We start from the raw sequence: 16,030 nt of genomic DNA, 5'->3' as shown, positions 1-16,030 counted from the left end.
TCCACTACCAATCAGGGCTTTTCAGACGGTTATTTGGTTGCTTAGGCTGATCATCTTGAACTTTAAAAATTTCCTAACATGCTTTTCCATGTAATGTCATCATTTTTGGATGATGCGGGAGTTGAAGGTATTGGAGGTGGAAGGGTGGGCAAGATTTCAGTAGTCCCACCATACATACAATCTTATATTTGTGTGACATGCCATGTGCTGCATACATCAGAGTAATGTCCCCATATCAAAGATCCATGTACAGGCATTCCAAGGCTGCCTTTGCTAGACTTCTCCAGTTCCCACTGTATCAAGGACAATGTTAAGCTGTCATATGTATGAGATACAAATGCTGACTGCTCATATTACTAAGCACCTGGTCTACAAATGATATGCCCCACACAGGTTCGCTGGAACCATGACCAATGGATTCAGCCACAGTAGGGCTCATTATCACTGTAGCCCTGGTGAAACAAAGAGGCAAAGAAATTGTGGAAAGAAAGATGTGACACTAGCCCCAGAACCAGCAGCTGCCAAATAGCCTCGCCATGAAGAGATCAGAATGGTGGACCTCCTCAGAATGTGGAGGGAGGTACAAGAGGTCCAGTTTCCATCATCCTCTATGCCATTTCCTCCAGAGGAGTGAGGCACAGTGGCGCTACAGGCTGAGCATATCCCAACACATTCACAGAACTGTGCCATCTGCTGGAGAAGGGCTTGCAACCTGAAGGAGTGGGTGGCCACCCCATCCTGGGGGCCTTCAAGGTGACAGTTGCAGAAATCCTTTCTAAAAACTGGCTCCTTCCCCTTCTCCCAACTGGAGTCCCATGTGGGATCTTACAGCCCTTCCCCCACAAATGAATCCAGGCTGTTACCAGAACACATCACTTCATCTTGTTTCCCCTTGATGAGCTAAGTGCTGCATCCTGGGCAGGAGACTTTGCCAATATATTTGATTTCCTTAGGTGCAAGGTGTGATAGACTGTGTATACCTCACTGAGAGCACCACGTAATAATGTAGCCAAGTTCATCGATAGAAAATGCTTCTATTCCATCAATACACCACTTATCTGTGAGCATCAGTACCACATGCATCAGATACCCTGGAAGCTACCACAATGCCTACATTCTTGAGGCCTTTCAGGTTCCTGCTTCATTTAAAGGAGTGTATAGCTTATAAGGAAGTTACTGGAAGACACAGCCATGGTCTACAGTCATGGCTAATGATTCCATTATAAAATCCCTTGAGGCCATGTACAGAGACAGAGACAATGAAGCATATTCTTCCATCAGGGCCATGATGGAGCAGATGACAGGCCCCCAGAATATGATATTCGATGTGCAGATCAGCATGGGGAGGGGGGCTTATAGTACGATTCAAACAGAGTGGCCTGTCTAATTCTTGAACGCAGTGTTCCGCACAACTAGAGTAGGCAAAGAGCAGATGTGCTGGTCTCTCAAGAGCTGGGAGAGTGGCAGGACCTTTCCAGGGAAGAAGATGAGGATATTAAAATGACAACTTCACCGCAATAGAGAGGTGTAGCATTGGGTACAACACGCCAGACAGGATATAATTGACACCCGTTGCCAATAGGTCTGAGTTGGGTGACGTGACCACATATTGAAAAGCAATAAACCTATAGTCAATTGCAAGAAACCCCTGTTCATTTCCAGAATATTGCTTGTTTAGCTGTTGTTGAATTTTAAGTTAATATTTTCCAGTTGAAAGATTTTCCAACAGATGATGCACCCTCATTGAGAAATTACAAGATGTTATGCTATGCTGCACATTAAGCACGTTCTGAGAGGGGTTCTAACATGGTATGCTGCAAAGGACAGGTAGCCTATGTAGCTTCATTCCTATAGCTGCAGCTACAATGAGGGCCAATAAGACAGGCGATGATGTAAAGCAATACCAACACCCCAGTTCATTTATTTCCAGTGGGGTGTCACCTGTGCCACTTATGTGCCCTCAGAAACTTTTTGCTTTCCTCCCACAAAGTGTACTGTGGAGGTCTGTGTGTGGCCAGCAACAATTCATATGGTAAACAGCTGATTGTCAAATATAGCACCAGTGACAGAAATCCCAGAAGGTCCTGGGAGTGATGAGCTGGGATTTTGTTCAATTCATTAATGAGATGAGAGCATCGCTGGCTAGGCAGCACTTACTGCCCATCCCTAACAGTCAACATGCAAGGTCTGATTCAGTGAATCATTAAATGTTTGGGTCTGGAGTCACATGTAGGCCAGACATTCATGATCCGGCTGGGGTTTTCCAATAATCGACAATGGATTCACGGTCATTTTTAGACTCCTAATTCCAGGTATTTATTGAATTCAAATTCTACCATTAGCCGTGGTGGGATTCGAACCTGGAACGTTTATCTGGGTCTCTGGATTAACAGTCCAGCAACAATACTACTAGGCATTACCTCCCCCTATGTGTACAATGATGCAGGGCCTTAAAGACAGGGATATAAATTAAGAGATCAGCAATAGAGCATTGCATGAGATAATATGCTCAAGCTCACAGAGAGAAACCCTTCGTGAACCTCCCTGAATTTGACACTTGGCCAATTTTGGTAAGATTCAGCCCAATGTCTAAATGATTGTCCAGACAAGTGCAACATTAGAGAAACTCAGTTTATAAAAGGACATTCAAAAACCATGCAAAGGCCATTTTTACTGACTTCACACACAAGTGCAATAATGAGATAAAGTGTTAACTACCTACAATCATTACAATGCGTATAGTTCCACAGTGAATCATAGAATATTGGTTTTAACTTTGAAAGCTAATCATTGTTGTTAGGACTTTGGCTTATTTCAAACAACAGTTCATACATATCATGGTTGGAGGCCATCTCTTCAAATGATTTTGCTCAAGGCAACTAATGTCTATTTTTCCATTTCACTTTTATAATTCATATTCAAGTAATGAGCTACTGGATTTTGTGGTGTGGGTTGTTCACTGATTGGGTCCAAGTTTGAGAGGTGTGGTTGAAAAGCCTCAAAGTAGTTCAACCAATTTAGATGTAATGAACATTTTAATTTCTACCATCTGTTGCAGGAAGTAACCAACATTGGATACTCTGGGTATAATTAGAGTTAGGAAAATGGCCATAATATAAACTGAAAAACTGTTTTGTATTTTCCACATTAGTCATAATTATTTGCAAGATTAACCATGTAGATTCAGCACTCCAATAGGAGACTGAAAGCATACATGCATGATTAAATATGAAAATTATTTATTTGAATGGTTGTACAAAACGTCTAGTGCTGGGCTGTTCCATTTAGAAGCTAAAGTGACTGAGCACATTGAATGAGCCAAAACCCAGGCCAATGTATCTTATGTGATCATGTGCTTCTCAACTCATTGTCTGCAGTTGAGATGTTCATGAGTTCATCAGCAAAAAACATGGCCAGCAGCTAGAATTCTCACCACTCCCAGGACTTGTGAGGTGAAAGATTCTGGCACCATGTTTAAAAGCCATCTGGGCAGCACTTCATTTACTGCAAGCCTGAAATTTCTACTCAGTTGTGGTGATCTCTCCTAGAATCCAGAGATGACTCCTAAGAGGTATAAGTTGCCTGTCCAATGCTGTCCTCAAGGTATTACTGGTCAGGATCAACAACAGAAGGAACATCCACTGTCTGGGTTACTGCACTAGGAGGCTATCTATCCAGGTTGATCCAAGATTGCAGTCAGTGCCAATGGACAAGAAAGATAAATTAATGATCTTTCCTGACTTCCACAAGGGTAGGTGGCGCCATCTGCTACCTCGTATTCAGGAGGCATCACTCAGGCTGACTCTGTCACTTAATGGGCATTGCATAAAGCCATATAGCCTGCAAACCCCAGCACCAGATACAATCACAGGCCTTATCTTCTCAAACTATTAGCCCTTCCTGCCCATTAAATTTTCTACCCATTTACAGGGATGCCTCTCCACCTCATATTGTTATGCATTTTCTGAAACTGGTCATGCACCTACTCACATATAACTACACACCTAAAAGCAGGAATAGGCCATTCAGCCCCTTGACCCTGTTCGGCCATTCAGCAAGATCATGCTTGATCTAATTTCAACCTCAAATCTGCATTCCACCTAACCCTGATAATATTTTACTCCCTTGTTTAGCTAGAATCTATCCACTTAAAAATACTTCAGTGTTTTGCGTCGACAAACTTTTCAAAACGAGAGTTCTAAAGGCTTATGACACACTGAAAGGGAAAAAAAATTTGTTTCATTCGTTTTAAATGGGCAACCAATGATTTTTAAAGTGGCTCCTACTCCCTAATCACAAAATCTTTCCTCTTCTCTTAACATAGAAAAGTTGGTCTAAGCCTGGCCAAGAGGCCAAGGCTACAATAGGGATAGATATTAAGACCCTCAGCTCCTTTTAAGGAAATGGCCATTCAGCTGACCTGAGAAGTCGGAACCATTCTTGTGGCAACATGGAGACACCAACTGGTCAATAACTCAGTAAAATAACACTGTGCTGTGCTGTTCAATTCTTGACATCTGAAAAGGAAAACACATTGTTCTGGATAACCTTTCCTGCGTCTTCAATAATTAATTCTCCTTTCTTTTCTGCAGGCAATTGCTCCACACAGGTTCACACATGGTGAAAGGAGGCTGCATCCCAAGTTCCTCTGTGCCAGCAGCATCCTTGAGGACAAAATCAGTTAGACCTCAGAAGATCGACTGGCACCCTCCACCAGCACAGAGCCAGTCACCTTGGTAGAGCCTCTGGTTAGACTAGTACATCACTGACATGTGGCTGCAGCCAGTTCAGGAAGAAATTCCCAACATCTTTAACACTCAAATGGACAATGATAGCCTGGGCACCAGCTCAGCCCCATGTTGAAAATGTGCCGCTGTACTTGGGCATAAGTGACGTCTACAGCCTGGAAGCGTAGATTAGGATTAACTTTGCAATGCTTACCTTACAATGCACCTTTCCGTACACATTAGTGATTCTGACCAACATTCCCTCCAAACAAGAAGAAGAAACATTAGGATCATGTACTAGTCAAACCTCGTCTTGTGGTAACATACCTAACTTCCTGCACAATCAGTTGGAATTGTTGAAATTACAGTCACATGCAGTCCTCATAATTCCAAAGCTTGATAACAATTATCAAATTATTCCAACAATCAGAAATTATGACTGGTCCTAAACTGAGCTCTGAAAGTTTGCGTTTTCAAATAAACCTGTTGGACTATAACCTAGTGTTGTGCGATTTTTGATCTTCTCCACCCCACTCCAACACCAGCATCTCCACATCATATTATGGGATGGTGTGGAAGATTTCTTCCTTGTGCAAATTGTGCATCAAATCTGTCAAAATATTGCTCCAGAATGTCTCCGGAATTTATCTACAAGTACTGCACAAAGGAAATCTCCTGCCTTAGGTGCAGTAGTGAGACAAATAAACGTTCATGAATCCCTTTGGAGTTAAATTGCTGTCATCATCTCAGAGAATGGATCACATGCTTCATTCCTCTCCTTTGAGAACAGAAAGGAGCTTACAGGGAGTCAACAGAACTCTAAGTCTCTATTTATCATCCTTCAGCAATAGTTTGTTTATTTTACTGTTTGCAACAATCACAAGATGTAGATATCATTTTAGTGGATTATACATCATTTAATTAAGACCCACACCACAAATTGCTGTTTCTTTATAAGCCAGATGGTTTCAAAGAATGAAGAATGCAGTATTCAGAGAAATAAATATCTTGGCTCATCAGGCAATCATACGTGTCCGAGGAGAAAGACCAAAAAATAAAAAAAATGTTGAATTACCACAAGCATGCTAGAAAATGGGCTTATCCCATTTACTGAACTTGGTTAATTATGCATTCGAGATGGCACAGAATGGAGGCAAAAATCTGAAGAGAACATCAAGCTGCGCCATTCTCTCTCATATTTCAAATAATATGAGGACTAGTGGAGGAAACATCAGGCTAAGATACACAGTCAAGGAATATGAAATAGGATGGCGATGGGCAAGGCATTAAAGGGAGAAGAAAGCAACTTGCAAGACAGAGGAGCAACAAAGAAACAAAAAAAATAGAACTTTTGTTGAACTGCTCAGTACAAACATTTGTTAGAATACCCACATTTCTGTCATGCAAACTAGTGCAATGGCAAATTGTGGAGCTGAATCTACTGGATTGATTCAAAGGAGCTTTGTGAAAGGTCACTCCTGATACACATTTCATTTTTGGTGCTGGCTGATTCCATTTTTTATGTTTCCAATATTCACTGGAACTGAATGTACGGGGATCACAATCACTTCTTTCCTCCAGTGTTGATATCACTAGACGACAGAGTAGAGAAGGACCAGTAAATGTCACGGGAGCGGGTTATTACTCCTCATGAGGGGTGTACCTTGGTATCCGTTTCCTAGACTGTGAAAATATCTGCTGTCACTGCCTCATGTCCTGAATTAGCACTTTTTGGTCTCTGTGAAATATGGATAATTAATTTTGTAACCTCCGGGCTGTACTCACAGTCCAAAGGTTGTCCCACCAACCACCATTTCCAAAGTGAAGAAGGGTCACTGAACTCAACGTGAACATTGCTTTTTCTCCACAGATACTTCCAGACCTGCTGAATTTCTCCTGCAATTTCTGTTTTTGTTTCAGACTTCCAGCTTTCTTTGTTTGCTTATCCCAGCCTACCTCACCATCTCCATCAGTTTATTTGAGCCTAGTCCAACTTATCCGCTGATAACGTATGATAATCATACTTTCAGAGATGATTGCCAAGCTTAGACTAAACAGCATCCCACTAAATGTGGGTGGCCCAGAACTTGTTGAAGATGTTATTATAGGGGCTGCCTAGTGATGCTGGTACCTAAACCTCCACTACAATTCAAGACATTGCATCATTGTTGCAAAAGCCTTTTATGTGCTTACTTTCCAATGAGCTGCGAAAATTTAGTTTAAATATCATTCAATGACTACATTTCAACTGAAGAGAATTATGCCCCATTTTACCAAAATAGGAAGCATCGTGGGCCACAGCTGTAAATTTCATCTAAGATTTAATTCTTAATAATGTTGCCTTCTCTCTAGGATATACAAAGATCAAAACTGCGAGATATGCAGATTGGCCGATGTAGGGTTGAAAAGTTTGCACAGATACACATGCATGTCATTGTGGATCTGATTACCTACCCTTGAGGGTAGGGGAGAGAATTCAGATCTACAAAGATCCATGGAGTCGTGGACAGCATGCCCGTAGGGCACTTTATTTGGGTGTGGCTGAAGTAGCTCTGCACAGCCTCACTGTCTCTGCACCTGTTGACAGCCGGCAATGTGGAAAGTGGAATGAGTTCATCCTGAGCAACTGACTGAACCAGGTGAACTCCAGGTTTGAAGTTCACAGCATCTCTTTTCGAGAAAGGTTCTTAATTTTGAGTTTTAAGCATAGGTAAGAGCGGTTTCAAAAAAATAACAGGTCAAGAAGAGCAACTTCAGTATATTTCTCATGCCAAACAACGCAAGATTAAATGTCTGCAAATCGTCAAGCCACTGAGTGTTTCTAAATCCACAAACAGCTTTGTGGAAGAAGCCGAAATAAAACTGTGACATTGGAATGTTGAGTGAAAAGGCTAAAACCATTTCTATAACCGCAGTTAATTTCAAATCATTTTGAATGCTTTTCTGGTTTGAATACCATTCAAAGAAAATGATCCTTTGTCCAGATTTTAATTATTAACATTTCTGAAATGAATCTTGACACATATTCAACAAGCTTCACTGCACCACTTTCCAGGCAAAGCTGACAAACGTGGCTGAGTATTGTAAGTCTGGGCTTTACTACATGCCTGACATATCTCACATCTTATGCTTTTAGATGTTGCTATTTTCAACCCATGCTCAATTTCAGAATTGAAAATGAGCCCAAGCATGATTGTACAAACTGCTTCTAGTATCTACTCTAACAGTCCTGAAATAATCCAGTCAATCTGCAATGGGTTTTTAAGTCTGAACTATAATTGCCACAGGGGCCTTAATAATTATCTTTGACTGTCCTGATGAGTTCACCTAGACACCGCTTTACCAATAAATAATGAAGGCTTCTTTTCTTTTTATGTATTACTTCATATTTCAAACAATAAGCAAATAATTAGTCCAACGATAGTCAACAACTTGTGTGGTGATGACTGATGAATATCTGACGACTGTTTTGCTACTGCATTGTAGCAGTATGAAACAACTATTGTGCAAACTTTTCAAATACCCTACCCAGGTGTCCACGGTGGATTGGGCACTTTGCAGGATGAAAAGCAATCCCCTCAGATTCATTCATAAATTAACATGATAAAAAGCAAGAAATTATCTGACTACGGTAGCCATTATCCTGAAAATGGCTTTATTGTGCCTATTTCGTCACCATGATTGTCAATCAATCAGAGTCAACCTGCCTGGTTTAAAATTTAAAGAAAGTTTGATAATGACTTGGATGAGGCAAGTGAATGTACTATCACCTAGTTTTTAGATGACACAAGGCAAACGGGGAGGTAAATGGTAAGGATGACACAAAGAGTTTGCAGAGGAATATAATCAGGTGAAGGAAGTGGGCAAAAATTTGGCAGATGGAACACAATTTGGGGAAACTGGCAGGAAGAATAAAGGAGATGAATATAATTTAAATATAGAAAGACTTCAGGAGCTAAAGCACTGAAGGATTTGGAAATCCTTGTGCATAATTCACAGAAAATTAGACTACATGTTTGGATTGTTCGCCTTAGTTTCTCAGAGAGTGGAGCATAAAAATCAAAGTGTTGCAATAAATATAGGAGGGGCCAGTAAAATGCCACCTGGAATACTGTGAACAGTTTTGGTCCCCTTATGTAAAGAAAAATATACTGGCATTGGAGGTACGCCACTGGAGGGTCTGTAAAGTAATTCCCAGGTCCACAGGGACTGATCTATGAGGGGGGCTGAGTAGATTGACAATAGACAATAGGTGCTGGAGTAGGCCATTCGGCCCTTCGAGCCAGCACCACCAATCATTATGATCATGGCTGATCATCCACAATCAATATCCTGTTCCTGCCTTATCCCATAACCCTTGATTCCTCTATCTTTAAGAGCTCTATCTATCTCTTTCTTAAAAGTATCCAGAGAGCTGGCCTCCACTGCCTTCTGGGGCAGAGCATTCCATATATCCACCACTCTCTGGGTGAAGAAGTTTTTCCTCAACTCTGTTCTAAATGGCCTACCCCTTATTTTTAAACTGTGTCCTCTGGTTCTGGACTCACTCATCAGCAGAAACATGCTTCCTGCCTCCACAGTGTCCAATCCCTTAATAATCTTATATGCCTCAATCAGATCCCCTCTCATCCTTCTAAACTCAAGTGTATACAAGCCCAGTCGCTCCAATCTTTCAACATATGATAGTCCCGCCGTTCCAGGAATTGACTTCGTGAACCTACGCTGCACTCCCTCAATAGCAAGAATGCCCTTCCTCAAATTTGGAAACCAAAACTGCACACAATACTCCAGGTGCGGTCTCACCAGGGCCCTGTACAGCTGCAGAAGGACCTCTTTGCTCCTATACTCAATTCCTCTTGTTATGAAGGCCAGCATGCTATTAGCTTTCTTCACTGCCTGCTGTACCTGCATGCTTGCTTTCATTGACTGATGTACAAGAACACCTAGATCTCATTACTCATTATTTGTAAAGCAGTATTTAGGCAAACTTAACAGGACAATCCATTATCAAATTATTCAAGACCTTATCATTATTATAGAATAATGAAAAGTAACCTTATTGCAACATACAAAATTCTCAGTGGACTTGAAAGGGTAGATAGGGAGAGGTTGTTTCCCCTGGTGAGAGAGTGTAGGACCAGAGGGCATAATCTTAGAGTAACAGATTGCCCATTTGGACTTTACTGTCACATATACTCAAGTATAGAAATATAAAACAGAGATGAGGAGGAATTTCTTCTCTCAGAGGACAGTGAATCAGTGGAATTCTGCAGAAGTCTGTAGAGGCCAGATCGTTAAGTATATCCAAGGCTGAGATAGACAGATTTTTAATCAATAAAGGAAAAAGGGAAAATGCAGGAAAGTAGAGTTGAGGATTTTTAGGTCAGGCCATGGTCTCATTGCATCGTGCAGTATGTTGATGGGCTGAATGGCCTGCTTCTGTTCCTTCATCTTAAATATCATAGCCTCATCTTCCTGAACATTGTTAAAGTTTGTGGAACGTGTATCTATTCAACAACAGTAGTTGGGAGTCACATAATGAAAGAGATGAACAAAAATAAATTAGATAAAATGTGCATTCTTTAAATCTATAAAACTGTTAACCGAGTGGAATTAATATTTGTATAATTTCCACCTCCATGAGGTTTGTTAGGATATGTGAGATTACAATTGCAATTTGTTTTAATTAATCCTGTTGGTGATTGATGTTTCCTTTAGAAATGTTATTTAGATTATTTCTGCTGTTTCTAAATAGATGGCAGTGAAGGAAGACATAATTTTAGACAGGGGTGAGAAAAGCACTCTAGGCTGGAATACAGCTGCCAAAACTGATAAACATAATTCATGTACTGGTTGGGATTGAAATAATGACTGGTATAGACATAAAAATCTAATAATGTGCCAGTGGGTTGTATCTAAGACTGTTAAAAATAAGATTATATTTCAATTGCAACTTGATTACAGAAATCACAGGTTGAAAACACAAGCATGGAAGCACTGAGAATTAAGGAGCAAATGTGATGGGAAATGTCCATGAAAACATTAGAAACAATTTGAAGCACCGGCCCATGCTGAAAGCAATGTTAAATTCCTGAAATGACTGCCTAGATGGAAGGTTACTTCTCTCCAAATTCTTAGTCACGCCAACATTCATCTTTATGACATCACAGAATGTCGTAGCCCTTCAGTTCAATGTTTGCAAATAAAAGGTTTGATCTCATAGTAGTAAACAAATTTAGGAGCTTCAGAGAATGATAATTGCATTAAACTGGCTTTAGTTTCAATGGATAATAGAGCATTGACGTTGTGCTTAAACAAGCAATTAATGAATTAGTACTTGCAGAGGTAAACATTAATCAGCCACACAAGTTAAAATCTTGATGAAAGACTTAAGTCTCGGGTAAGGTTGTAAATATTCTTCAAGTATTAACAGTTGAGTTGCTGTCTTTGTCCTGCAAATGCTGGAAATCCAAAATGAAAACAGAAAATGTTGGAAATACTCATCAGGTTAGGTGACATTTATGGAGAATGAAACAGTGCTAGGGGGTTGGAATTTACATAACATTGAGAGGATCTCACCCATCGATTGAAGAAATGGAGTTCTGTCCGACCTGACGTTATTCCCAGCTAATCTGTTATCTGTTTAGCAGCCCAAAATTCCGACTGCAACCAAACACTTTGGACATGTTTATCACATATAAAAACGTTTACTGCACATAAAGGTTAAAAAGTTGAACTTCGTATTTAATTAGTAATTGAAGACCAATTAAAATTAAGGAAGGGCCAGGGAGTTCTTGACATTAATAAGATGTGAATCAAAAGGAGGGTGATGGAATAGGTACCAGTCACTTGGAAAAGTAGAAACAATATACAAGATGTTTCACATCAGAAAAAGTGCTAAATAAATACAAGTCTTCTGTTTTTCAGTTTTATAATCAAGACCAATCAGCTTGTTTGTTGCTTTTCAACTGGGCTCAATATCTAACCCCTCCAAAACAGGGACACAATACAGAGGCATATTCAATAACAGGAGACTCTGTAGAAATATATCAAGCTTTACTTTGGCAATATTTTTAAACTCCATGCTATCTAATAATAAAAAGAAAATAAATTGCCCCAAAATTGTAATGGCAAGGTGTAGAGCTGGATGAACACAGCAGGCCAAGCAGCATCCGAGGAGCAGGACGGCTGACGTTTCGCACCCGGACCCTCCTTCAGAAATGCTGTTGTCATCCAGCTGTACACCTTGGTATCTCAGGTTCTCCAGCATCTGCAGTTCGCACTACCTCTGCCTCAAACTTGTAGTTCAGTTAGCTACATACTTATTCATATGTACCTCTGGCACTCAAAGGATTCAAAGCCTAGAATTACCATCTAACCTCATTGTGGGAGCACCATAAATACAAGGACGACATTAGTTGATGTTGAGAATTTAGTAGTATGCTCTTGGGCAATAAATATGGCTTTACAAAGCAACTGTAACCCTGAAGAGGATATTAAAATTAAGGACACGGTTTTGGTGTATGATGTATTAATTAGTCACAGTTCTATATTTAAGGTGATTTTATTGCATATTCATTCATATCATTTGTCCTCAGTCAAAAAATCCATTTTGTTTTTAATTAGCTGAAAATGATTTAGTCATTAAACGTGGGGAAATAATTGTTTAAATTCTTTCATGATACATGGGTATTACTGAATAAGCCAGTACCTATTAACCATCCCTAATTTCACTAGAGAAGGTGATGGTTGAAGCCTTCTAAATTGTTGCAGTCTATCTGGTGTAGATATACTGACAATATTGTTATGAAGGGTGTTCAAACATTTTGACCAAGTGATCATGAAAGAATGGGGATATAGATTCAAATGGCATGTGGCCTGGAAGGAAATGTTCTGGTGTTCGCATTCCTAGTGTCTGCTATAATTGTCCTACTAGGTGTTAGAGGTCGTGGATTTGGCAGGTACAGTTGAAGGGGCCGTGATGAGTTTGTGAAGTGCATGTTGTAGATAGCACACACACATTCAATCTTATCACATTCCTGATTTGTGTCTTCGAGATGGTGCACAGGCTTTGGGAAGTCAGGAGATGAGTTATTCAACTCAGAATTCTCAGACTCTAACCTTGTATATTGTATCTACAGTATGTATATGACACATCCAGTTCAGCTTCAGGTGAATGGTAACAAAATTCAACAAGTGTAATGCCATTCAATGTCTAGGGAAAATATTAGATTCTCTTATAATTAAACATTAATTATTTTCAGTAAAAATGCTATTTGCTTGTCATTTACGGGTGAAAATGTTTTCCATTTAAACCTTATGAGAGGTGATGATAGTTCGTAATGGGGCAAACTGCAGCTTGCCACAATTTGCAATATCACTGACCTAAGTTTCAAAGACATAATGCAACGTGTTTCTTCTCGTTATGCGATCCTCAAGTACTATCCCTTTGAAACACTAGAAGCTCTGGCTATTGAAAAGTACTTGTTCATGCTGATTTTGACCTCAATTGAGAAAAGTTTCATGCTGGTCACTTACAGATGATGCACAAAATTCATTTCAAAAGGAATGATTATTTTCCACAAGAAAATTTGTCTTCCTCTGAAAAGCATTGTAATCAAAAAAATGTGAACCACAGAATCATAAAATTTTACAGCACAGGAGGCCATTCAATCCATCATGTCTGGACCAGCTCCTGAGAGAACTACCCAGCTAGTCCCATTCTCCAGCCCTATCTCCATAGCCCTCTAAATTCATCACTTTTTAATATATATCCATCTCTCTTTTGAAAGATCAAATGGAATCCACCTTCACCACTCTCCCAGGCAGCGTATTCCTAACACTAACAGTTCTGAGTCAAGAAGTTTCTCCTCATCTCATTCCTAGATCTCTTGCTGACAGTCTTGAAATTATGACCCCTACTGCCAAACTTCTACATCTTAATGCAGTTTTCTAGTACTGCAAGGCAATTTTGAATGCTCTTTCAGTAAATGTCCACAATGAGCCATAAGTGCCTTCATTCGTAAAAAATTTCTCTTTACAATAATCCATTAGCCACCACCCCTAGGTTTCTTCCCTCACACACTCCACCCCTTCCTCACAACTAGAACTAAGAATTTCACCAATACTTTGTTTTTAAAATTGAGGCCATCTGCTCAGCTACCTGCGCATTCCCTTTTCATAACGCCAGTTCTTTCAAACCAAAACAAACCACATTCTCTGCACAGATAAGCATCATTTCCTTCCTGAGATCTTTCAGCAGCTCTATTCTGTGGAACTGCTATTTAAATGAACACTTGGTAGTACAGTTTAAGATTTGATTAACGGAGAAGTTGAAGCTTTTCATCTCACACTGCTCAGAACTGGGACATAAGAGACAGACTTAGACATCTTGCTGTACAACATGAGAAGAGAGTGCTGACTGGTTGGGCAATCATTGACATGGGCATGCAGCAAGAACAGTTAATGGTCAAACTTAATTCTCAGGCCAGGAAGCTGGATTCTGATTGGTCAGAGCATTGCCATGATCATGCAGCAGAGGTTAGCTGTCTCAATTACCCGTTTCCCCTGTAAAAGGTGTAATATTTGTACATATTTCTTTTGCTACATAAAACAAGGAGCCGAGTATTTATGTATGGAGTTTTAAGCAAAGGCAAATACATTACACTGTGGGCCCAATTGGTACTGGTTTCTGGTGGAACTCTTAGCACACTATTGACTATTTAATAAATTATTTCCAATAGCAGAATCATATCTGAAGATGGATACCCTTTTCTGATGCTTATAAGCACAGGCTAGTTGAGTATGAACAGCATATTATCTGCCATGAATGGGACATGTTGTTTGATATCATCTGTCAGCCTACATACCTGGCATCACACTGCCACTGAAACTTTTATCATGTTATTCATTTGTGTGGTAAGGAAAGCATGTTTTTGGCTTAGCAACACCCTGATAGTGCAGAAAACCACTCTTGGATTTTCCGCAAAGTAGCAGTTGGCTTCACATGTTGTTCAAACATCTGAGACACCTTCCCCTTCCAGGGTAAACTGAGGTACACTGGACATGACTCGGGGTCAAATGTGGCGGGCATGGGCACTTTCGTGAGTTTTTAATATGTACAACAAGTGATGATTTGCCCTCTATATTCATTAATAGGTCGGATAATTTTGACTTGCCCAATCTCATTCAGCTGAACAGATGACTCGGGCCTTTGGAAGAAAATAAGATTGACTTAGTTGCGTGTGGGACTGGAGGAATCTCAGTTTGTACATTGACTGGCTAACATAGCTTTCGGTAGATAGTAGTTAAGAATAATTTTTTTGACTTTTCAACTAATGAGTCATGAGGTTATACATCACCAGGCAGGTTACCACTTCTGTGCAAGTCTAACAAGCACCTCTGCTGTTTGGTCTGAAGCATGGTTGCTCAGTTATGGATAGTGGCAGGGCCGATAGTTATTTGGAACTCTCATTGAGCACAATGTTCCTGCTTTTGGAAATTATTTATTAAATCACCCAGACTGTGCCAAGAGTTACACCACGAACCCAATTTAAGATAATCAGCCAGGTTCACATTGTGATATATTCATGTGTGCTCAAAGCCACACATATAAATACTGTTTATGTATATAAATAGAATTAGTAAAAACAAAAGCACCTTTTCAGCCAAACTCTGCTGCATTGCCATGACAATGCAGTGATGAATCAGCTATCGACCCACCTGATCTGACAACTAGGATTGGCAGTTAACTGCTTTTGTTGCATCTCCATGTCAGTGATGGACCAACCAATCAGCACCATCCCTCCTGTTGGGAAAAGGGTGTCTCTTTTTCTCATGTTTGTTTCTTATGTCCTAGTTCTGATGACTACAAGAGAGAATGCTTCAATTTCTAGTCTCCTTTCAGCCACTGCCATTTATTTGCTCGTGTAATCCTCTGATTTTAATGGGATTCAATATAAGTAACAGCTTTTTCATTAGAACGTCTAAAATTTCCATCATAAAATAGCTCCTATTATGATGAAATTGGCAATTTTTCATTAGACCCATAGTCAGCACACTGAGTTCTGGGCATTAATAAAGGTCTTACCCTTGAATAAATTCAGTCTGGATCTACTTAAGGGTATGTCAGCTCCAACATGTTTATAACCACTATCCTGGCACAAGGCAGACAAACGACATATGAGCTAAGTTAAATGCAGCCATTGCCTTGACACATTAAATATGCACTGGAAATATCCAAGTATAAAATAAACTGTTAAGAATGCATATTCTTCAGTGAGTTTGAGAATGACAAAGAAAGT

The 16,030-nt window shown here is 40.0% G+C and overlaps 1 protein-coding gene across 3 annotated transcripts in view; it reads right to left on the bottom strand.

Moving 5' to 3' along the window:
• LOC125451253 (solute carrier organic anion transporter family member 3A1-like) overlaps positions 1–16,030 on the bottom strand; it is a 312,267-nt gene that overhangs the window by 272,211 nt on the left and 24,026 nt on the right. The window lies entirely within an intron of this gene.

This window comes from Stegostoma tigrinum, chromosome 3 (genome assembly GCF_030684315.1).
Source record: "Stegostoma tigrinum isolate sSteTig4 chromosome 3, sSteTig4.hap1, whole genome shotgun sequence".
In the NCBI taxonomy this organism is placed as follows: domain Eukaryota; kingdom Metazoa; phylum Chordata; class Chondrichthyes; order Orectolobiformes; family Stegostomatidae; genus Stegostoma; species Stegostoma tigrinum.
The sequence above is the reverse complement of the archived record's forward strand: the minus strand, read 5'-3'. Positions and strand labels throughout refer to the sequence as shown.